Source organism: Aegilops tauschii, chromosome 5, assembly GCF_002575655.3.
Source record: "Aegilops tauschii subsp. strangulata cultivar AL8/78 chromosome 5, Aet v6.0, whole genome shotgun sequence".
NCBI classification, from domain to species: domain Eukaryota; kingdom Viridiplantae; phylum Streptophyta; class Magnoliopsida; order Poales; family Poaceae; genus Aegilops; species Aegilops tauschii.
This window is the reverse complement of record NC_053039.3, coordinates 74,974,989-74,993,855: the sequence shown is the minus strand read 5'-3', so window position 1 is coordinate 74,993,855 and position 18,867 is coordinate 74,974,989. Positions and strand designations below refer to the sequence as shown.

Genomic DNA, 18,867 nt, shown 5'->3' with positions numbered 1-18,867 from the left:
CTCAAACACGGAGACGAGTTTACCACGGTTTCCACCCCTCCCTCTATACCGCAGCAACACGTATTTTTCTACCCCTTTCAGAACGCGCTCCTCGCGCCACAAAGCCGCCTCTAGACGCGTGACCAATGAGCAGCGAGCTAAAACATATCGCAAATGTCAAAAATAATATAACGGGGTTAATATATATCGCGCACATGCGATATGTTTGTCACGAGGCGCAAAAAATAATTAAAAAGGGAATGCAACACGAGGTCACCCATCCTAGTACTACTCTCACCCAAGCACGCTTAACTTCGGAGTTCTGATGGGATCCGGTGCTTTAGTGCTGCTATGATCGCATCCCACATGTTACCCCCGCCTTCGTCCCTTATGCTTGCCTCTCCCAGGTCCACTGCAAAGATGATTGTCATTCTTACTACCATTACAACCGTTGCCTAATAATGGATAATGCCCTATATATACTACTTACTCCCCCCCCCCCTCAAACACGGAGACGAGTTTACCACGGTTTCCACCCCTCCCTCTATACCGCAGCAACACGTAATTTTTACCCCTTTCAGAATGCGCTCCTCGCGCCACAAAGCCGCCTCTAGACGCGTGACCAATGATCTGCGAGCTAAAACATATCGCAAATGTCAAAAATAATATAATGGGGTTAATATATATCGCGCACATGCGATATGTTTGTCACGAGCCGCAAAAAATAATTAAAAAGGGAATGCAACACGAGGACTTCCCAGGAGGTCACCCATCCTAGTGCTACTCTCGCCCAAGCAGGCTTAACTACGGAGTTCTGATGGGATCCGGTGCTTTAGTGCTGGTATGATCGCATCAGACATGTTACCCCCGCCTTCGTCCCTTATGCTTGCCACTCCCAGGTCCACTACAAAGATGATTGTCATTCTTACTACCATTACAACCGTTGCCTAATAATGGATAATGCCCTATATATACTACTTACTCCCCCCCCCCTCAAACACGGAGACGAGTTTACCACGGTTTCCACCCCACCCTCTATACCGCAGCAACACGTATTTTTTTACCCCTTTCAGAACGCGCTCCTCGCGCCACAAAGCCGCCTCTAGACGCGTGGCAATGAACAGCGAGCTAAAACATATCGCAAATGTCAAAAATAATATAACGGGGTTAATATATATATCGCGCACATGCGATATGTTTGTCACGAGGCGCAAAAAATAATTAAAAAGGGAATGCAACATGAGGACTTCCCAGGAGGTCACCCATCCTAGTACTACTCTCGCCCAAGCACGCTTAACTTCGGAGTTCTGATGGGATCCGGTGCTTTAGTGCTGGTATGATCGCATCCGACATATTACCCCTGCCTTCGTCCCTTATGCTTGCCACTCCCAGGTCCACTTCAAAGATGATTGTCATTCTTACTACCATTACAACCGTTGCCTAATAATGGATAATGCCCTATATATACTACTTACTCCCCCCCCCCTCAAACACGGAGACGAGTTTACCACGGTTTCCACCCCTCCCTCTATACCGCAGCAACACGTATTTTTTTACCCCTTTCAGAACGCGCTCCTCGCGCCACAAAGCCGCCTCTAGACGCGTGACCAATGAGCAGCGAGCTAAAACATATCGCAAATGTCAAAAATAATATAACGGGGTTAATGTATATCGCGCACATGCGATATGTTTGTCACGAGGCGCAAAAAATAATTAAAAAGGGAATGCAACAGGAGGATTTTCCAGGAGGTCACCCATCCTAGTACTACTCTCACCCAAGCACGCTTAACTTCGGAGTTCTGATGGGATCCGGTGCTTTAGTGCTGGTATGATCGCATCCGACATGTTACCCCCGGCTTCGTCCCTTATGCTTGCCACTCCCAGGTCCACTGCAAAGATGATTGTCATTCTTACTACCATTACAACCGTTGCCTAATAATGGATAATGCCCTATATATACTACTTACTCCCCCCCCTCAAACACGGAGACGAGTTTACCACGGTTTCCACCCCTCACTCTATACCGCAGCAACACGTATTTTTTACCCCTTTCAGAACGCGCTCCTCGCGCCACAAAGCCGCCTCTAGACGCGTGACCAATGAGCAGCGAGCTAAAACATATCGCAAATGTCAAAAATAATATAACGGGGTTAATATATATCGCGCACATGCGATATGTTTGTCACGACGCGCAAAAAATAATTAAAAAGGGAATGCAACACGAGGACTTCCCAGGAGGTCACCCATCCTAGTACTACTCTCGCCAAGCATGCTTAACTTCGGAGTTCTGATGGGATCCGGTGCTTTAGTGCTGGTATGATCGCATCCAACATGTTAGCCCCGCCTTCGTCCCTTATGCTTGCCACTCCCAGCTCCACTGCAAAGATGATTGTCAGTCTGACTACCATTACAACCGTTGCCTAATAATGGATAATGCCCTATATACACTACTTACTCCCCCCTCCTCAAACACGGAGACGAGTTTACCACGGTTTGCACCCCTCCCTCTATACTGCAGCAACACGTATTTTTTTACCCATTTCAGAACGCGCTCCTCGCGCCACAAAGCCGCCTCTAGACGCATGACCAATGAGCAGCGAGCTAAAACATATCGCAATTGTCAAAAATAATATAACGGGGTTAATATATATCGAGCACATGCGATATGTTTGTCACGAGGCGCAAAAAATAATTAAAAAGGGAATGCAACACGAGGTCACCCATCCTAGTACTACTCTCACCCAAGCACGCTTAACTTCGGAGTTCTGATGGGATCCGGTGCTTTAGTGCTGCTATGATCGCATCCAACATGTTACCCCCGCCTTCGTCCCCTATGCTTGCCACTCCCAAGTCCACTGCAAAGATGATTGTCATTCTTACTACCATTACAACCGTTGCCTAATAATGGATAATGCCCTATATATACTACTTACTCCCCCCCCCTCAAACACGGAGACGAGTTTACCACGGTTTCCACCCCTCCCTCTATACCGCAGCAACACGTATTTTTTACCCCTTTCAGAACGCGCTCCTCGCGCCACAAAGCCGCCTCTAGACGCGTGACCAATGAGCTGTGAGCTAAAACATATCGCAAATGTCAAAAATAATATAATGGGGTTAATATATATCGCGCACATGCGATATGTTTGTCACGAGGCGCAAAAAATAATTAAAAAGGGAATGCAACACGAGGACTTCCCAGGAGGTCACCCATCCTAGTACTACTCTCACCCAAGCACGCTTAACTTCGGAGTTCTGATGGGATCCGGTGCTTTAGTGCTGGTATGATCGCATCCGACATGTTACCCCCGCCTTCGTCCCTTATGCTTGCCACTCCCAGGTCCACTGCAAAGATGATTGTCATTCTTACTACCATTACAACCGTTGCCTAATAATGGATAATGCCCTATATATACTACTTACTCCCCCCCTCAAACACGGAGACAAGTTTACCACGGTTTCCACCCCACCCTCTATACCGCAGCAACACGTATTTTTTTACCCCTTTCAGAACGCGCTCCTCGCGCCACAAAGCCGCCTCTAGACGCGTGGCAATGAACAGCGAGCTAAAACATATCGCAAATGTCAAAAATAATATAACGGGGTTAATATATATCGCGCACATGCGATATGTTTGTCACGAGCCGCAAAAAATAATTAAAAAGGGAATGCAACACGAGGACTTCCCAGCCGGTCACCCATCCTAGTGCTACTCTCGGCCAAGCACGCTTAACTACGGAGTTCTAATGGGATCCGGTGCTTTAGTGCTGGTATGATCGCATCCGACATGTTACCCCCGCCTTCGTCCCTTATGCTTGCCACTCCTAGGTCCACTGCAATGATGATTGTCATTCTTACTACCATTACAACCGTTGCCTAATAATGGATAATGCCCTATATATACTACTTACTCCCCCCCCTCAAACACGGAGACGAGTTTACCACGGTTTCCACCCCACCCTCTATACCGCAGCAACACGTATTTTTTACCCCTTTCAGAACGAGCTCCTCGCGCCACAAAGCCGCCTCTAGACGCGTGGCAATGAACAGCGAGCTAAAACATATCGCAAATGTCAAAAATAATATAACGGAGTTAATATATATCGCGCACATGCGATATGTTTGTCACGAGGCGCAAAAAATAATTAAAAAGGGAATGCAACACGAGGACTTCCCAGGAGGTCACCCATCCTAGTACTACTCTCGCCCAAGCACGCTTAACTTCGGAGTTCTGATGGGATCCGGTGCTTTAGTGCTGGTATGATCGCATCCGACATTTTACCCCCGCCTTCGTCCCTTATGCTTGCCACTCCCAGGTCCACTTCAAAGTTGATTGTCATTCTTACTACCATTACAAACGTTGCCTAATAATGGATAAAGCCCTATATATACTACTTACTCCCCCCCCCTCAAACACGGAGACGAGTTTACCACGGTTTCCACCCCTTCCTCTATACCGCAGCAACACGTATTTTTTTACCCCTTTCAGAACGCGCTAATCGCGCCACAAAGCCGCCTCTAGACGCGTGACCAATGAGCAGCGAGCTAAAACATATCGCAAATGTCAAAAATAATATAACGGGGTTAATGTATATCGCGCACATGCGATATGTTTGTCACGAGGCGCAAAAAATAATTAAAAAGGGAATGCAACAGGAGGATTTTCCAGGAGGTCACCCATCCTAGTACTACTCTCACCCAAGCACGCTTAACTTCGGAGTTCTGATGGGATCCGATGCTTTAGTGCTGGTATGATCGCATCCGACATGTTACCCCCGCCTTCGTCCCTTATGCTTGCCACTCCCAGGTCCACTGCAAAGATGATTGTCATTCTTACTACCATTACAACCGTTGCCTAATAATGGATAATGCCCTATATATACTACTTACTCCCCCCCCCCCTCAAACACGGAGACGAGTTTACCACGGTTTCCACCCCTCCCTCTATACCGCAGCAACACGTATTTTTTTACCCCTTTCAGAACGCGCTCCTCGCGCCACAAAGCCGCCTCTAGACGCATGACCAATGAGCAGCGAGCTAAAACATATCGCAAATGTCAAAAATAATATAACGGGGTTAATATATATCGCGCACATGCGATATGTTTGTCACGAGGCGCAAAAAATAATTAAAAAGGGAATGCAACACGAGGACTTCCCAGGAGGTCACCCATCCTAGTACTACTCTCGCCCAAGCATGCTTAACTTCGGAGTTCTGATGGGATCCGATGCTTTAGTGCTGGTATGATCGCATCCAACATGTTAGCCCCGCCTTCGTCCCTTATGCTTGCCACTCCCAGGTCCACTGCAAAGATGATTGTCAGTCTTACTACCATTACAACCGTTGCCTAATAATGGATAATGCCCTATATACACTACTTACTCCCCCCCCCTCAAACACGGAGACGAGTTTACCACGGTTTGCACCCCTCCCTCTATACCGCAGCAACACGTATTTTTTTACCCCTTTCAGAACGCGCTCCTCGCGCCACAAAGCCGCCTCTAGACGCATGACCAATGAGCAGCGAGCTAAAACATATCGCAAATGTCAAAAATAATATAACGGGGTTAATATATATCGCGCACATGCGATATGTTTGTCACGAGGCGCAAAAAATAATTAAAAAGGGAATGCAACACGAGGTCACCCATCCTAGTACTACTCTCACCCAAGCACGCTTAACTTCGGAGTTCTGATGGGATCCGGTGGTTTAGTGCTGCTATGATCGCATCCCACATGTTACCCTCGCCTTCGTCCCTTATGCTTGCCACTCCCAGGTCCACTGCAAAGATGATTGTCATTCTTACTACCATTACAACCGTTGCCTAATAATGGATAATGCCCTATATATACTACTTACTCCCCCCCCCTCAAACACGGAGACGAGTTTACCACGGTTTCCACCCCTCCCTCTATACCGCAGCAACACGTATTTTTTACCCCTTTCAGAACGCGCTCCTCGCGCCACAAAGCCGCCTCTAGACGCGTGACCAATGAGCTGCGAGCTAAAACATCTCGCAAATGTCAAAAATAATATAACGGGGTTAATGTATATCGCGCACATGCGATATGTTTGTCACGAGGCGCAAAAAATAATTAAAAAGGGAATGCAACAGGAGGATTTTCCAGGAGGTCACCCATCCTAGTACTACTCTCACCCAAGCACGCTTAACTTCGGAGTTCTGATGGGATCCGATGCTTTAGTGCTGGTATGATCGCATCCGACATGTTACCCCCGCCTTCGTCCCTTATGCTTGCCACTCCCAGGTCCACTGCAAAGATGATTGTCATTCTTACTACCATTACAACCGTTGCCTAATAATGGATAATGCCCTATATATACTACTTACTCCCCCCCCCTCAAACACGGAGACGAGTTTACCACGGTTTCCACCCCTCCCTCTATACCGCAGCAACACGTATTTTTTTACCCCTTTCAGAACGCGCTCCTCGCGCCACAAAGCCGCCTCTAGACGCATGACCAATGAGCAGCGAGCTAAAACATATCGCAAATGTCAAAAATAATATAACGGGGTTAATATATATCGCGCACATGCGATATGTTTGTCACGAGGCGCAAAAAATAATTAAAAAGGGAATGCAACACGAGGACTTCCCAGGAGGTCACCCATCCTAGTACTACTCTCGCCCAAGCATGCTTAACTTCGGAGTTCTGATGGGATCCGGTGCTTTAGTGCTGGTATGATCGCATCCAACATGTTAGCCCCGCCTTCGTCCCTTATGCTTGCCACTCCCAGGTCCACTGCAAAGATGATTGTCAGTCTTACTACCATTACAACCGTTGCCTAATAATGGATAATGCCCTATATACACTACTTACTCCCCCCCCCCTCAAACACGGAGACGAGTTTACCACGGTTTGCACCCCTCCCTCTATACCGCAGCAACACGTATTTTTTTACCCCTTTCAGAACGCGCTCCTCGCGCCACAAAGCCGCCTCTAGACGCATGACCAATGAGCAGCGAGCTAAAACATATCGCAAATGTCAAAAATAATATAACGGGGTTAATATATATCGCGCACATGCGATATGTTTGTCACGAGGCGCAAAAAATAATTAAAAAGGGAATGCAACACGAGGTCACCCATCCTAGTACTACTCTCACCCAAGCACGCTTAACTTCGGAGTTCTGATGGGATCCGGTGGTTTAGTGCTGCTATGATCGCATCCCACATGTTACCCTCGCCTTCGTCCCTTATGCTTGCCACTCCCAGGTCCACTGCAAAGATGATTGTCATTCTTACTACCATTACAACCGTTGCCTAATAATGGATAATGCCCTATATATACTACTTACTCCCCCCCCTCAAACACGGAGACGAGTTTACCACGGTTTCCACCCCTCCCTCTATACCGCAGCAACACGTATTTTTTACCCCTTTCAGAACGCGCTCCTCGCGCCACAAAGCCGCCTCTAGACGCGTGACCAATGAGCTGCGAGCTAAAACATCTCGCAAATGTCAAAAATAATATAATGGGGTTAATATATATCGCGCACATGCGATATTTTTGTCACGAGCCGCAAAAAATAATTAAAAAGGGAATGCAACACGAGGACTTCCCAGGAGGTCACCCATCCTAGTGCTACTCTCGCCCAAGCACGCTTAACTACGGAGTTCTGATGGGATCCGGTGCTTTAGTGCTGGTATGATCGCATCCGACATGTTACCCCCGCCTTCGTCCCTTATGCTTGCCACTCCCAGGTCCACTTCAAAGATGATTGTCATTCTTACTACCATTACAACCGTTGCCTAATAATGGATAATGCCCTATATATACTACTTACTCCCCCCCCTCAAACACGGAGACGAGTTTACCACGGTTTCCACCCCTCCCTCTATACCGCAGCAACACGTATTTTTTTACCCCTTTCAGAACGCGCTCCTCGCGCCACAAAGCCGCCTCTAGACGCATGACCAATGAGCAGCGAGCTAAAACATATCGCAAATGTCAAAAATAATATAACGGGGTTAATATATATCGCGCACATGCGATATGTTTGTCACGAGGCGCAAAAAATAATTAAAAAGGGAATGCAACACGAGGACTTCCCAGGAGGTCACCCATCCTAGTACTACTCTCGCCCAAGCATGCTTAACTTCGAAGTTCTGATGGGATCCGGTGCTTTAGTGCTGGTATGATCGCATCCAACATGTTAGCCCCGCCTTCGTCCCTTATGCTTGCCACTCCCAGGTCCACTGCAAAGATGATTGTCAGTCTTACTACCATTACAACCGTTGCCTAATAATGGATAATGCCCTATATACACTACTTACTCCCCCCCCTCAAACACGGAGACGAGTTTACCACGGTTTGCACCCCTCCCTCTATACCGCAGCAACACGTATTTTTTTACCCCTTTCAGAACGCGCTCCTCGCGCCACAAAGCCGCCTCTAGACGCATGACCAATGAGCAGCGAGCTAAAACATATCGCAAATGTCAAAAATAATATAACGGGGTTAATATATATCGCGCACATGCGATATGTTTGTCACGAGGCGCAAAAAATAATTAAAAAGGGAATGCAACACGAGGTCACCCATCCTAGTACTACTCTCACCCAAGCACGCTTAACTTCGGAGTTCTGATGGGATCCGGTGCTTTAGTGCTGCTATGATCGCATCCCACATGTTACCCTCGCCTTCGTCCCTTATGCTTGCCACTCCCAGGTCCACTGCAAAGATGATTGTCATTCTTACTACCATTACAACCGTTGCCTAATAATGGATAATGCCCTATATATACTACTTACTCCCCCCCTCAAACACGGAGACGAGTTTACCACGGTTTCCACCCCTCCCTCTATACCGCAGCAACACGTATTTTTTACCCCTTTCAGAACGCGCTCCTCGCGCCACAAAGCCGCCTCTAGACGCGTGACCAATGAGCTGCGAGCTAAAACATCTCGCAAATGTCAAAAATAATATAATGGGGTTAATATATATCGCGCACATGCGATATTTTTGTCACGAGCCGCAAAAAATAATTAAAAAGGGAATGCAACACGAGGACTTCCCAGGAGGTCACCCATCCTAGTGCTACTCTCGCCCAAGCACGCTTAACTACGGAGTTCTGATGGGATCCGGTGCTTTAGTGCTGGTATGATCGCATCCAACATGTTAGCCCCGCCTTCGTCCCTTATGCTTGCCACTCCCAGGTCCACTACAAAGATGATTGTCATTCTTACTACCATTACAACCGTTGCCTAATAATGGATAATGCCCTATATATACTACTTACTCCCCCCCCCTCAAACACGGAGACGAGTTTACCACGGTTTCCACCCCTCCCTCTATACCGCAGCAACACGTATTTTTTTACCCCTTTCAGAACGCGCTCCTCGCGCCACAAAGCCGCCTCTAGACGCGTGACCAATGAGCAGCGAGCTAAAACATATCGCAAATGTCAAAAATAATATAACGGGGTTAATATATATCGCGCACATGCGATATGTTTGTCACGAGGCGCAAAAAATAATTAAAAAAGGAATGCAACACGAGGACTTCCCAGGAGGTCACCCATCCTAGTACTACTCTCGCCCAAGCACGCTTAACTTCAGAGTTCTGATGGGATCCGGTGCTTTAGTGCTGCTATGATCGCATCCGACATTTTACCCCCGCCTTCGTCCCTTATGCTTGCCACTCCCAGGTCCACTTCAAACATGATTGTAATTCTTACTACCATTACAACCGTTGCCTAATAATGGATAATGCCCTATATATACTACTTACTCCCCCCCCTCAAACACGGAGACGAGTTTACCACGGTTTCCACCCCTCCCTCTATACCGCAGCAACACGTATTTTTTGACCCCTTTCAGAACGCGCTCCTCGCGCCACAAAGCCGCCTCTAGACGCGTGACCAATGAGCAGCGAGCTAAAACATATCGCAAATGTCAAAAATAATATAACGGGGTTAATGTATATCGCGCACATGCGATATGTTTGTCACGAGGCGCAAAAAATAATTAAAAAGGGAATGCAACAGGAGGATTTTCCAGGAGGTCACCCATCCTAGTACTACTCTCACCCAAGCACGCTTAACTGAGGAGTTCTGATGGGATCCGGTGCTTTAGTGCTGCTATGATCGCATCCGACATGTTACCCCCGCCTTCGTCCCTTATGCTTGCCACTCCCAGGTCCACTGCAAAGATGATTGTCATTCTTACTACCATTACAACCGTTGCCTAATAATGGATAATGCCCTATATATACTACTTACTCCCCCCCCCCTCAAACACGGAGACGAGTTTACCACGGTTTGCACCCCTCCCTCTATACCGCAGCAACACGTATTTTTTTACCCCTTTCAGAACGCGCTCCTCGCGCCACAAAGCCGCCTCTAGACGCGTGACCAATGAGCAGCGAGCTAAAACATATCGCAAATGTCAAAAATAATATAACGGGGTTAATATATATCGCGCACATGCGATATGTTTGTCACGAGGCGCAAAAAATAATTAAAAAAGGAATGCAACACGAGGACTTCCCAGGAGGTCACCCATCCTAGTACTACTCTCGCCCAAGCACGCTTAACTTCAGAGTTCTGATGGGATCCGGTGCTTTAGTGCTGCTATGATCGCATCCGACATTTTACCCCCGCCTTCGTCCCTTATGCTTGCCACTCCCAGGTCCACTTCAAACATGATTGTAATTCTTACTACCATTACAACCGTTGCCTAATAATGGATAATGCCCTATATATACTACTTACTCCCCCCCCTCAAACACGGAGACGAGTTTACCACGGTTTCCACCCCTCCCTCTATACCGCAGCAACACGTATTTTTTGACCCCTTTCAGAACGCGCTCCTCGCGCCACAAAGCCGCCTCTAGACGCGTGACCAATGAGCAGCGAGCTAAAACATATCGCAAATGTCAAAAATAATATAACGGGGTTAATGTATATCGCGCACATGCGATATGTTTGTCACGAGGCGCAAAAAATAATTAAAAAGGGAATGCAACAGGAGGATTTTCCAGGAGGTCACCCATCCTAGTACTACTCTCACCCAAGCACGCTTAACTGAGGAGTTCTGATGGGATCCGGTGCTTTAGTGCTGCTATGATCGCATCCGACATGTTACCCCCGCCTTCGTCCCTTATGCTTGCCACTCCCAGGTCCACTGCAAAGATGATTGTCATTCTTACTACCATTACAACCGTTGCCTAATAATGGATAATTCCCTATATATACTACTTACTCCCCCCCCTCAAACATGGAGACGAGTTTACCACGGTTTCCACCCCTCCCTCTATACCGCAGCAACACGTATTTTTTTACCCCTTTCAGAACGCGCTCCTCGCGCCACAAAGCCGCCTCTAGACGCGTGACCAATGAGCAGCGAGCTAAAACATATCGCAAATGTCAAAAATAATATAACGGGGTTAATATATATCGCGCACATGCGATATGTTTGTCACGAGGCGCAAAAAATAATTAAAAAGGGAATGCAACACGAGGACTTCCCAGGAGGTGACCCATCCTAGTACTACTCTCGCCCAAGCATGCTTAACTTCGGAGTTCTGATGGGATCCGGTGCTTTAGTGCTGGTATGATCGCATCCAACATGTTAGCCCCGTCTTCGTCCCTTATGCTTGCCACTCCCAGGTCCACTGCAAAGATGATTGTCATTCTTACTACCATTACAACCGTTGCCTAATAATGGATAATGCCCTATATACACTACTTACTCCCCCCCCCTCAAACACGGAGACGAGTTTACCACGGTTTGCACCCCTCCCTCTATACCGCAGCAACACGTATTTTTTTACCCCTTTCAGAACGCGCTCCTCGCGCCACAAAGCCGCCTCTAGACGCATGACCAATGAGCAGCGAGCTAAAACATATCGCAAATGTCAAAAATAATATAACGGGGTTAATATATATCGCGCACATGCGATATGTTTGTCACGAGGCGCAAAAAATAATTAAAAAGGGAATGCAACACGAGGTCACCCATCCTAGTACTACTCTCACGCAAGCACGCTTAACTTCGGAGTTCTGATGGGATCCGGTGCTTTAGTGCTGCTATGATCGCATCCCACATGTTACCCCCGCCTTCGTCCCTTATGCTTGCCACTCCCAGGTCCACCGCAAAGATGATTGTCATTCTTACTACCATTACAACCGTTGCCTAATAATGGATAATGCCCTATATATACTACTTACTCCCCCCCCCCAAACACGGAGACGAGTTTACCACGGTTTCCACCCCTCCCTCTATACCGCAGCAACACGTATTTTTACCCCTTTCAGAACGCGCTCCTCGCGCCACAAAGCCGCCTCTGGACGCGTGACCAATGAGCTGCGAGCTAAAACATATCGCAAATGTCAAAAATAATATAATGGGGTTAATATATATCGCGCACATGCGATATGTTTGTCACGAGCCGCAAAAAATAATTAAAAAGGGAATGCAACACGAGGACTTCCCAGGAGGTCACCCATCCTAGTGCTACTCTCGCCCAAGCACGCTTAACTACGGAGTTCTGATGGGATCCGGTGCTTTAGTGCTGGTATGATCGCATCCGACATGTTACCCCCGCCTTCGTCCCTTATGCTTGCCACTCCCAGGTCCACTGCAAAGATGATTGTCATTCTTACTACCATTACAACCGTTGCCTAATAATGGATAATGCCCTATATATACTACTTACTCCCCCCCCTCAAACACGGAGACGAGTTTACCACGGTTTCCACCCCTCCCTCTATACCGCAGCAACACGTATTTTTTTACCCCTTTCAGAACGCGCTCCTCGCGCCACAAAGCCGCCTCTAGACGCGTGACCAATGAGCAGCGAGCTAAAACATATCGCAAATGTCAAAAATAATATAACGGGGTTAATATATATCGTGCACATGCGATATGTTTGTCACGAGGCGCAAAAAATAATTAAAAAGGGAATGCAACACGAGGACTTCCCAGGAGGTCACCCATCCTAGTACTACTCTCGCCCAAGCATGCTTAACTTCGGAGTTCTGATGGGATCCGGTGCTTTAGTGCTGGTATGATCGCATCCAACATGTTAGCCCCGCCTTCGTCCCTTATGCTTGCCACTCCCAGGTCCACTGCAAAGATGATTGTCATTCTTACTACCATTACAACCGTTGCCTAATAATGGATAATGCCCTATATACACTACTTACTCCCCCCCCCCTCAAACACGGAGACGAGTTTAACACGGTTTGCACCCCTCCCTCTATACCGCAGCAACACGTATTTTTTTACCCCTTTCAGAACGCGCTCCTCGCGCCACAAAGCCGCCTCTAGACGCATGACCAATGAGCAGCGAGCTAAAACATATCGCAAATGTCAAAAATAATATAACGGGGTTAATATATATCGCGCACATGCGATATTTTTGTCACGAGGCGCAAAAAATAATTAAAAAGGGAATGCAACACGAGGACTTCCCAGGAGGTCACCCATCCTAGTACTACTCTCGCCCAAGCATGCTTAACTTCGGAGTTCTGATGGGATCCGGCGCTTTAGTGCTGGTATGATCGCATCCAACATGTTAGCCCCGTCTTCGTCCCTTATGCTTGCCACTCCCAGGTCCACTGCAAAGATGATTGTCATTCTTACTACCATTACAACCGTTGCCTAATAATGGATAATGCCCTATATACACTACTTACTCCCCCCCCCCTCAAACACGGAGACGAGTTTACCACGGTTTGCACCCCTCCCTCTATACCGCAGCAACACGTATTTTTTTACCCCTTTCAGAACGCGCTCCTCGCGCCACAAAGCCGCCTCTAGACGCATGACCAATGAGCAGCGAGCTAAAACATATCGCAAATGTCAAAAATAATATAACGGGGTTAATATATATCGCGCACATGCGATATGTTTGTCACGAGGCGCAAAAAATAATTAAAAAGGGAATGCAACACGAGGTCACCCATCCTAGTACTACTCTCACCCAAGCACGCTTAACTTCGGAGTTCTGATGGGATCCGGTGCTTTAGTGCTGCTATGATCGCATCCCACATGTTACCCCCGCCTTCGTCCCTTATGCTTGCCACTCCCAGGTCCACCGCAAAGATGATTGTCATTCTTACTACCATTACAACCGTTGCCTAATAATGGATAATGCCCTATATATACTACTTACTCCCCCCCCCCAAACACGGAGACGAGTTTACCACGGTTTCCACCCCTCCCTCTATACCGCAGCAACACGTATTTTTACCCCTTTCAGAACGCGCTCCTCGCGCCACAAAGCCGCCTCTGGACGCGTGACCAATGAGCTGCGAGCTAAAACATATCGCAAATGTCAAAAATAATATAATGGGGTTAATATATATCGCGCACATGCGATATGTTTGTCACGAGCCGCAAAAAATAATTAAAAAGGGAATGCAACACGAGGACTTCCCAGGAGGTCACCCATCCTAGTGCTACTCTCGCCCAAGCACGCTTAACTACGGAGTTCTGATGGGATCCGGTGCTTTAGTGCTGGTATGATCGCATCCGACATGTTACCCCCGCCTTCGTCCCTTATGCTTGCCACTCCCAGGTCCACTGCAAAGATGATTGTCATTCTTACTACCATTACAACCGTTGCCTAATAATGGATAATACCCTATATATACTACTTACTCCCCCCCCTCAAACACGGAGACGAGTTTACCACGGTTTCCACCCCTCCCTCTATACCGCAGCAACACGTATTTTTTTACCCCTTTCAGAACGCGCTCCTCGCGCCACAAAGCCGCCTCTAGACGCGTGACCAATGAGCAGCGAGCTAAAACATATCGCAAATGTCAAAAATAATATAACGGGGTTAATATATATCGTGCACATGCGATATGTTTGTCACGAGGCGCAAAAAATAATTAAAAAGGGAATGCAACACGAGGACTTCCCAGGAGGTCACCCATCCTAGTACTACTCTCGCGCAAGCATGCTTAACTTCGGAGTTCTGATGGGATCCGGTGCTTTAGTGCTGGTATGATCGCATCCAACATGTTAGCCCCGCCTTCGTCCCTTATGCTTGCCACTCCCAGGTCCACTGCAAAGATGATTGTCATTCTTACTACCATTACAACCGTTGCCTAATAATGGATAATGCCCTATATACACTACTTACTCCCCCCCCTCAAACACGGAGACGAGTTTAACACGGTTTGCACCCCTCCCTCTATACCGCAGCAACACGTATTTTTTTACCCCTTTCAGAACGCGCTCCTCGCGCCACAAAGCCGCCTCTAGACGCATGACCAATGAGCAGCGAGCTAAAACATATCGCAAATGTCAAAAATAATATAACGGGGTTAATATATATCGCGCACATGCGATATTTTTGTCACGAGGCGCAAAAAATAATTAAAAAGGGAATGCAACACGAGGTCACCCATCCTAGTACTACTCTCACCCAAGCACGCTTAACTTCGGAGTTCTGATGGGATCCGGTGCTTTAGTGCTGCTATGATCGCATCCCACATGTTACCCCCGCCTTCGTCCCTTATGCTTGCCACTCCCAGGTCCACTGCAAAGATGATTGTCATTCTTACTACCATTACAACCTTTGCCTAATAATGGATAATGCCCTATATATACTACTTACTCCCCCCCCAAACACGGAGACGAGTTTACCACGGTTTCCACCCCTCCCTCCATACCGCAGCAACACGTATTTTTACCCCTTTCAGAACGCGCTCCTCGCGCCACAAAGCCGCCTCTGGACGCGTGACCAATGAGCTGCGAGCTAAAACATATCGCAAATGTCAAAAATAATATAATGGGGTTAATATATATCGCGCACATGCGATATGTTTGTCACGAGGCGCAAAAAATAATTAAAAAGGGAATGCAACACGAGGACTTCCCAGGAGGTCACCCATCCTAGTACTACTCTCGCCCAAGCATGCTTAACTTCGGAGTTCTGATGGGATCCGGTGCTTTAGTGCTGGTATGATCGCATCCGACATGTTAGCCCCGCCTTCGTCCCTTATGCTTGCCACTCCCAGGTCCACTGCAAAGATGATTGTCATTCTTACTACCATTACAACCGTTGCCTAATAATGGATAATGCCCTATATACACTACTTACTCCCCCCCCCTCAAACACGGAGACGAGTTTACCACGGTTTGCACCCCTCCCTCTATACCGCAGCAACACGTATTTTTTTACCCCTTTCAGAACGCGCTCCTCGCGCCACAAAGCCGCCTCTAGACGCATGACCAATGAGCAGCGAGCTAAAACATATCGCAAATGTCAAAAATAATATAACGGGGTTAATATATATCGCGCACATGCGATATGTTTGTCACGAGGCGCAAAAAATAATTAAAAAGGGAATGCAACACGAGGTCACCCATCCTAGTACTACTCTCACCCAAGCACGCTTAACTTCGGAGTTCTGATGGGATCCGGTGCTTTAGTGCTGCTATGATCGCATCCCACATGTTACCCCCGCCTTCGTCCCTTATGCTTGCCACTCCCAGGTCCACTGCAAAGATGATTGTCATTCTTACTACCATTACAACCGTTGCCTAATAATGGATAATGCCCTATATATACTACTTACTCCCCCCCCAAACACGGAGACGAGTTTACCACGGTTTCCACCCCTCCCTCTATACCGCAGCAACACGAATTTTTACCCCTTTCAGAACGCGCTCCTCGCGCCACAAAGCCGCCTCTGGACGCGTGACCAATGAGCTGCGAGCTAAAACATATCGCAAATGTCAAAAATAATATAATGGGGTTAATATATATCGCGCACATGCGATATGTTTGTCACGAGCCGCAAAAAATAATTAAAAAGGGAATGCAACACGAGGACTTCCCAGGAGGTCACCCATCCTAGTGCTACTCTCGCCGAAGCACGCTTAACTACGGAGTTTTGATGGGATCCGGTGCTTTAGTGCTGGTATGATCGCATCCGACATGTTACCCCCGCCTTCGTCCCTTATGCTTGCCACTCCCAGGTCCACTGCAAAGATGATTGTCATTCTTACTACCATTACAACCGTTGCCTAATAATGGATAATGCCCTATATATACTACTTACTCCCCCCCCCCCTCAAACACGGAGACGAGTTTAACACGGTTTGCACCCCTCCCTCTATACCGCAGCAACACGTATTTTTTTACCCCTTTCAGAACGCGCTCCTCGCGCCACAAAGCCGCCTCTAGACGCATGACCAATGAGCAGCGAGCTAAAACATATCGCAAATGTCAAAAATAATATAACGGGGTTAATATATATCGCGCACATGCGATATGTTTGTCACGAGCCGCAAAAAATAATTAAAAAGGGAATGCAACACGAGGACTTCCCAGGAGGTCACCCATCCTAGTACTACTCTCACCCAAGCACGCTTAACTTTGGAGTTCTGATGGGATCCGGTGCTTTAGTGCTGGTATGATCGCATCCGACATGTTACCCCCGCCTTCGTCCCTTATGCTTGCCACTCCCAGGTCCACTGCAAAGATGATTGTCATTCTTACAACCATTACAACCGTTGCCTAATAATGGATAATGCCCTATATATACTACTTACTCCCCCCCCCCTCAAACACGGAGACGAGTTTACCACGGTTTCCACCCCTCCCTCTATACCGCAGCAACACGTATTTTTTTACCCCTTTCAGAACGCGCTCCTCGCGCCACAAAGCCGCCTCTAGACGCATGACCAATGAGCAGCGAGCTAAAACATATCGCAAATGTCAAAAATAATATAACGGGGTTAATATATATCGCGCACATGCGATATGTTTGTCACGAGGCGCAAAAAATAATTAAAAAGGGAATGCAACACGAGGTCACCCATCCTAGTACTACTCTCACCCAAGCACGCTTAACTTCGGAGTTCTGATGGGATCCGGTGCTTTAGTGCTGCTATGATCGCATCCCACATGTTACCCCCGCCTTCGTCCCTTATGCTTGCCACTCCCAGGTCCACCGCAAAGATGATTGTCATTCTTACTACCATTACAACCGTTGCCTAATAATGGATAATGCCCTATATATACTACTTACTCCCCCCCCCCCCAAACACGGAGACGAGTTTACCACGGTTTCCACCCCTCCCTCTATACCGCAGCAACACGTATTTTTACCCCTTTCAGAACGCGCTCCTCGCGCCACAAAGCCGCCTCTGGACGCGTGACCAATGAGCTGCGAGCTAAAACATATCGCAAATGTCAAAAATAATATAATGGGGTTAATATATATCGCGCACATGCGATATGTTTGTCACGAGCCGCAAAAAATAATTAAAAAGGGAATGCAACACGAGGACTTCCCAGGAGGTCACCCATCCTAGTGCTACTCTCGCCGAAGCACGCTTAACTACGGAGTTCTGATGGGATCCGGTGCTTTAGTGCTGGTATGATCGCATCCGACATGTTACCCCCGCCTTCGTCCCTTATGCTTGCCACTCCCAGGTCCACTGCAAAGATGATTGTCATTCTTACTACCATTACAACCGTTGCCTAATAATGGATAATGCCCTATATATACTACTTACTCCCCCCCCTCAAACACGGAGACGAGTTTACCACGGTTTCCACCCCTCCCTCTATACCGCAGCAACACGTATTTTTTTACCCCTTTCAGAACGCGCTCCTCGCGCCACAAAGCCGCCTCTAGACGCGTGACCAATGAGCAGCGAGCTAAAACATATCGCAAATGTCAAAAATAATATAACGGGGTTAATATATATCGTGCACATGCGATATGTTTGTCACGAGGCGCAAAAAATAATTAAAAAGGGAATGCAACACGAGGACTTCCCAGGAGGTCACCCATCCTAGTACTACTCTCGCCCAAGCATGCTTAACTTCGGAGTTCTGATGGGATCCGGTGCTTTAGTGCTGGTATGATCGCATCCAACATGTTAGCCC

The 18,867-nt window shown here is 47.5% G+C and overlaps 29 non-coding genes and 10 pseudogenes across 29 annotated transcripts; all 39 read right to left on the bottom strand.

Moving 5' to 3' along the window:
* Positions 1-236: 236 nt before the first annotated feature.
* Positions 237-342, bottom strand: LOC141024601 (5S ribosomal RNA; annotated as a pseudogene).
* A 373-nt stretch (positions 343-715) lies between these two features.
* LOC141024348 (5S ribosomal RNA) lies at positions 716-834 on the bottom strand. Its single transcript, XR_012185945.1, has one exon. It is a non-coding gene; the product is annotated as a 5S ribosomal RNA (ribosomal RNA).
* Positions 835-1,208: 374 nt separating this feature from the next.
* LOC141025212 (5S ribosomal RNA) lies at positions 1,209-1,327 on the bottom strand. Its single transcript, XR_012186710.1, has one exon. It is a non-coding gene; the product is annotated as a 5S ribosomal RNA (ribosomal RNA).
* A 373-nt stretch (positions 1,328-1,700) lies between these two features.
* Positions 1,701-1,819, bottom strand: LOC141024046 (5S ribosomal RNA). The gene has a single exon (XR_012185644.1). It is a non-coding gene; the product is annotated as a 5S ribosomal RNA (ribosomal RNA).
* Positions 1,820-2,189: 370 nt separating this feature from the next.
* On the bottom strand, positions 2,190-2,307 carry LOC141024248 (5S ribosomal RNA). Its single transcript, XR_012185846.1, has one exon. It is a non-coding gene; the product is annotated as a 5S ribosomal RNA (ribosomal RNA).
* A 372-nt stretch (positions 2,308-2,679) lies between these two features.
* On the bottom strand, positions 2,680-2,785 carry LOC141024600 (5S ribosomal RNA; annotated as a pseudogene).
* Positions 2,786-3,156: 371 nt separating this feature from the next.
* LOC141024967 (5S ribosomal RNA) lies at positions 3,157-3,275 on the bottom strand. Its single transcript, XR_012186465.1, has one exon. It is a non-coding gene; the product is annotated as a 5S ribosomal RNA (ribosomal RNA).
* A 369-nt stretch (positions 3,276-3,644) lies between these two features.
* Positions 3,645-3,763, bottom strand: LOC141024410 (5S ribosomal RNA). The gene has a single exon (XR_012186006.1). It is a non-coding gene; the product is annotated as a 5S ribosomal RNA (ribosomal RNA).
* A 369-nt stretch (positions 3,764-4,132) lies between these two features.
* On the bottom strand, positions 4,133-4,251 carry LOC141025236 (5S ribosomal RNA). Its single transcript, XR_012186734.1, has one exon. It is a non-coding gene; the product is annotated as a 5S ribosomal RNA (ribosomal RNA).
* A 372-nt stretch (positions 4,252-4,623) lies between these two features.
* Positions 4,624-4,742, bottom strand: LOC141024289 (5S ribosomal RNA). The gene has a single exon (XR_012185886.1). It is a non-coding gene; the product is annotated as a 5S ribosomal RNA (ribosomal RNA).
* A 374-nt stretch (positions 4,743-5,116) lies between these two features.
* On the bottom strand, positions 5,117-5,235 carry LOC141023686 (5S ribosomal RNA). Its single transcript, XR_012185285.1, has one exon. It is a non-coding gene; the product is annotated as a 5S ribosomal RNA (ribosomal RNA).
* Positions 5,236-5,607: 372 nt separating this feature from the next.
* Positions 5,608-5,713, bottom strand: LOC141024629 (5S ribosomal RNA; annotated as a pseudogene).
* A 371-nt stretch (positions 5,714-6,084) lies between these two features.
* Positions 6,085-6,203, bottom strand: LOC141024288 (5S ribosomal RNA). Its single transcript, XR_012185885.1, has one exon. It is a non-coding gene; the product is annotated as a 5S ribosomal RNA (ribosomal RNA).
* A 372-nt stretch (positions 6,204-6,575) lies between these two features.
* LOC141025037 (5S ribosomal RNA) lies at positions 6,576-6,694 on the bottom strand. The gene has a single exon (XR_012186534.1). It is a non-coding gene; the product is annotated as a 5S ribosomal RNA (ribosomal RNA).
* A 373-nt stretch (positions 6,695-7,067) lies between these two features.
* On the bottom strand, positions 7,068-7,173 carry LOC141024628 (5S ribosomal RNA; annotated as a pseudogene).
* Positions 7,174-7,543: 370 nt separating this feature from the next.
* On the bottom strand, positions 7,544-7,662 carry LOC141023754 (5S ribosomal RNA). The gene has a single exon (XR_012185352.1). It is a non-coding gene; the product is annotated as a 5S ribosomal RNA (ribosomal RNA).
* A 371-nt stretch (positions 7,663-8,033) lies between these two features.
* LOC141023700 (5S ribosomal RNA) lies at positions 8,034-8,152 on the bottom strand. The gene has a single exon (XR_012185299.1). It is a non-coding gene; the product is annotated as a 5S ribosomal RNA (ribosomal RNA).
* A 371-nt stretch (positions 8,153-8,523) lies between these two features.
* On the bottom strand, positions 8,524-8,629 carry LOC141024599 (5S ribosomal RNA; annotated as a pseudogene).
* Positions 8,630-8,998: 369 nt separating this feature from the next.
* Positions 8,999-9,117, bottom strand: LOC141023753 (5S ribosomal RNA). The gene has a single exon (XR_012185351.1). It is a non-coding gene; the product is annotated as a 5S ribosomal RNA (ribosomal RNA).
* Positions 9,118-9,489: 372 nt separating this feature from the next.
* LOC141023797 (5S ribosomal RNA) lies at positions 9,490-9,608 on the bottom strand. Its single transcript, XR_012185395.1, has one exon. It is a non-coding gene; the product is annotated as a 5S ribosomal RNA (ribosomal RNA).
* A 371-nt stretch (positions 9,609-9,979) lies between these two features.
* On the bottom strand, positions 9,980-10,098 carry LOC141024524 (5S ribosomal RNA). The gene has a single exon (XR_012186122.1). It is a non-coding gene; the product is annotated as a 5S ribosomal RNA (ribosomal RNA).
* A 373-nt stretch (positions 10,099-10,471) lies between these two features.
* Positions 10,472-10,590, bottom strand: LOC141023796 (5S ribosomal RNA). Its single transcript, XR_012185394.1, has one exon. It is a non-coding gene; the product is annotated as a 5S ribosomal RNA (ribosomal RNA).
* Positions 10,591-10,961: 371 nt separating this feature from the next.
* Positions 10,962-11,080, bottom strand: LOC141024523 (5S ribosomal RNA). The gene has a single exon (XR_012186121.1). It is a non-coding gene; the product is annotated as a 5S ribosomal RNA (ribosomal RNA).
* Positions 11,081-11,451: 371 nt separating this feature from the next.
* Positions 11,452-11,570, bottom strand: LOC141023608 (5S ribosomal RNA). Its single transcript, XR_012185208.1, has one exon. It is a non-coding gene; the product is annotated as a 5S ribosomal RNA (ribosomal RNA).
* A 372-nt stretch (positions 11,571-11,942) lies between these two features.
* LOC141024563 (5S ribosomal RNA) lies at positions 11,943-12,048 on the bottom strand (annotated as a pseudogene).
* Positions 12,049-12,417: 369 nt separating this feature from the next.
* Positions 12,418-12,536, bottom strand: LOC141023751 (5S ribosomal RNA). The gene has a single exon (XR_012185349.1). It is a non-coding gene; the product is annotated as a 5S ribosomal RNA (ribosomal RNA).
* A 371-nt stretch (positions 12,537-12,907) lies between these two features.
* Positions 12,908-13,026, bottom strand: LOC141025036 (5S ribosomal RNA). Its single transcript, XR_012186533.1, has one exon. It is a non-coding gene; the product is annotated as a 5S ribosomal RNA (ribosomal RNA).
* A 373-nt stretch (positions 13,027-13,399) lies between these two features.
* On the bottom strand, positions 13,400-13,518 carry LOC141023514 (5S ribosomal RNA). The gene has a single exon (XR_012185114.1). It is a non-coding gene; the product is annotated as a 5S ribosomal RNA (ribosomal RNA).
* Positions 13,519-13,891: 373 nt separating this feature from the next.
* Positions 13,892-13,997, bottom strand: LOC141024597 (5S ribosomal RNA; annotated as a pseudogene).
* Positions 13,998-14,366: 369 nt separating this feature from the next.
* Positions 14,367-14,485, bottom strand: LOC141023750 (5S ribosomal RNA). The gene has a single exon (XR_012185348.1). It is a non-coding gene; the product is annotated as a 5S ribosomal RNA (ribosomal RNA).
* Positions 14,486-14,856: 371 nt separating this feature from the next.
* LOC141023975 (5S ribosomal RNA) lies at positions 14,857-14,975 on the bottom strand. The gene has a single exon (XR_012185573.1). It is a non-coding gene; the product is annotated as a 5S ribosomal RNA (ribosomal RNA).
* Positions 14,976-15,346: 371 nt separating this feature from the next.
* Positions 15,347-15,452, bottom strand: LOC141024596 (5S ribosomal RNA; annotated as a pseudogene).
* A 367-nt stretch (positions 15,453-15,819) lies between these two features.
* LOC141025035 (5S ribosomal RNA) lies at positions 15,820-15,938 on the bottom strand. Its single transcript, XR_012186532.1, has one exon. It is a non-coding gene; the product is annotated as a 5S ribosomal RNA (ribosomal RNA).
* A 372-nt stretch (positions 15,939-16,310) lies between these two features.
* On the bottom strand, positions 16,311-16,416 carry LOC141024595 (5S ribosomal RNA; annotated as a pseudogene).
* A 367-nt stretch (positions 16,417-16,783) lies between these two features.
* Positions 16,784-16,902, bottom strand: LOC141024477 (5S ribosomal RNA). Its single transcript, XR_012186075.1, has one exon. It is a non-coding gene; the product is annotated as a 5S ribosomal RNA (ribosomal RNA).
* A 374-nt stretch (positions 16,903-17,276) lies between these two features.
* On the bottom strand, positions 17,277-17,395 carry LOC141023607 (5S ribosomal RNA). The gene has a single exon (XR_012185207.1). It is a non-coding gene; the product is annotated as a 5S ribosomal RNA (ribosomal RNA).
* A 373-nt stretch (positions 17,396-17,768) lies between these two features.
* On the bottom strand, positions 17,769-17,874 carry LOC141024594 (5S ribosomal RNA; annotated as a pseudogene).
* Positions 17,875-18,245: 371 nt separating this feature from the next.
* LOC141024286 (5S ribosomal RNA) lies at positions 18,246-18,364 on the bottom strand. Its single transcript, XR_012185883.1, has one exon. It is a non-coding gene; the product is annotated as a 5S ribosomal RNA (ribosomal RNA).
* Positions 18,365-18,735: 371 nt separating this feature from the next.
* LOC141025034 (5S ribosomal RNA) lies at positions 18,736-18,854 on the bottom strand. The gene has a single exon (XR_012186531.1). It is a non-coding gene; the product is annotated as a 5S ribosomal RNA (ribosomal RNA).
* Positions 18,855-18,867: the final 13 nt, after the last annotated feature.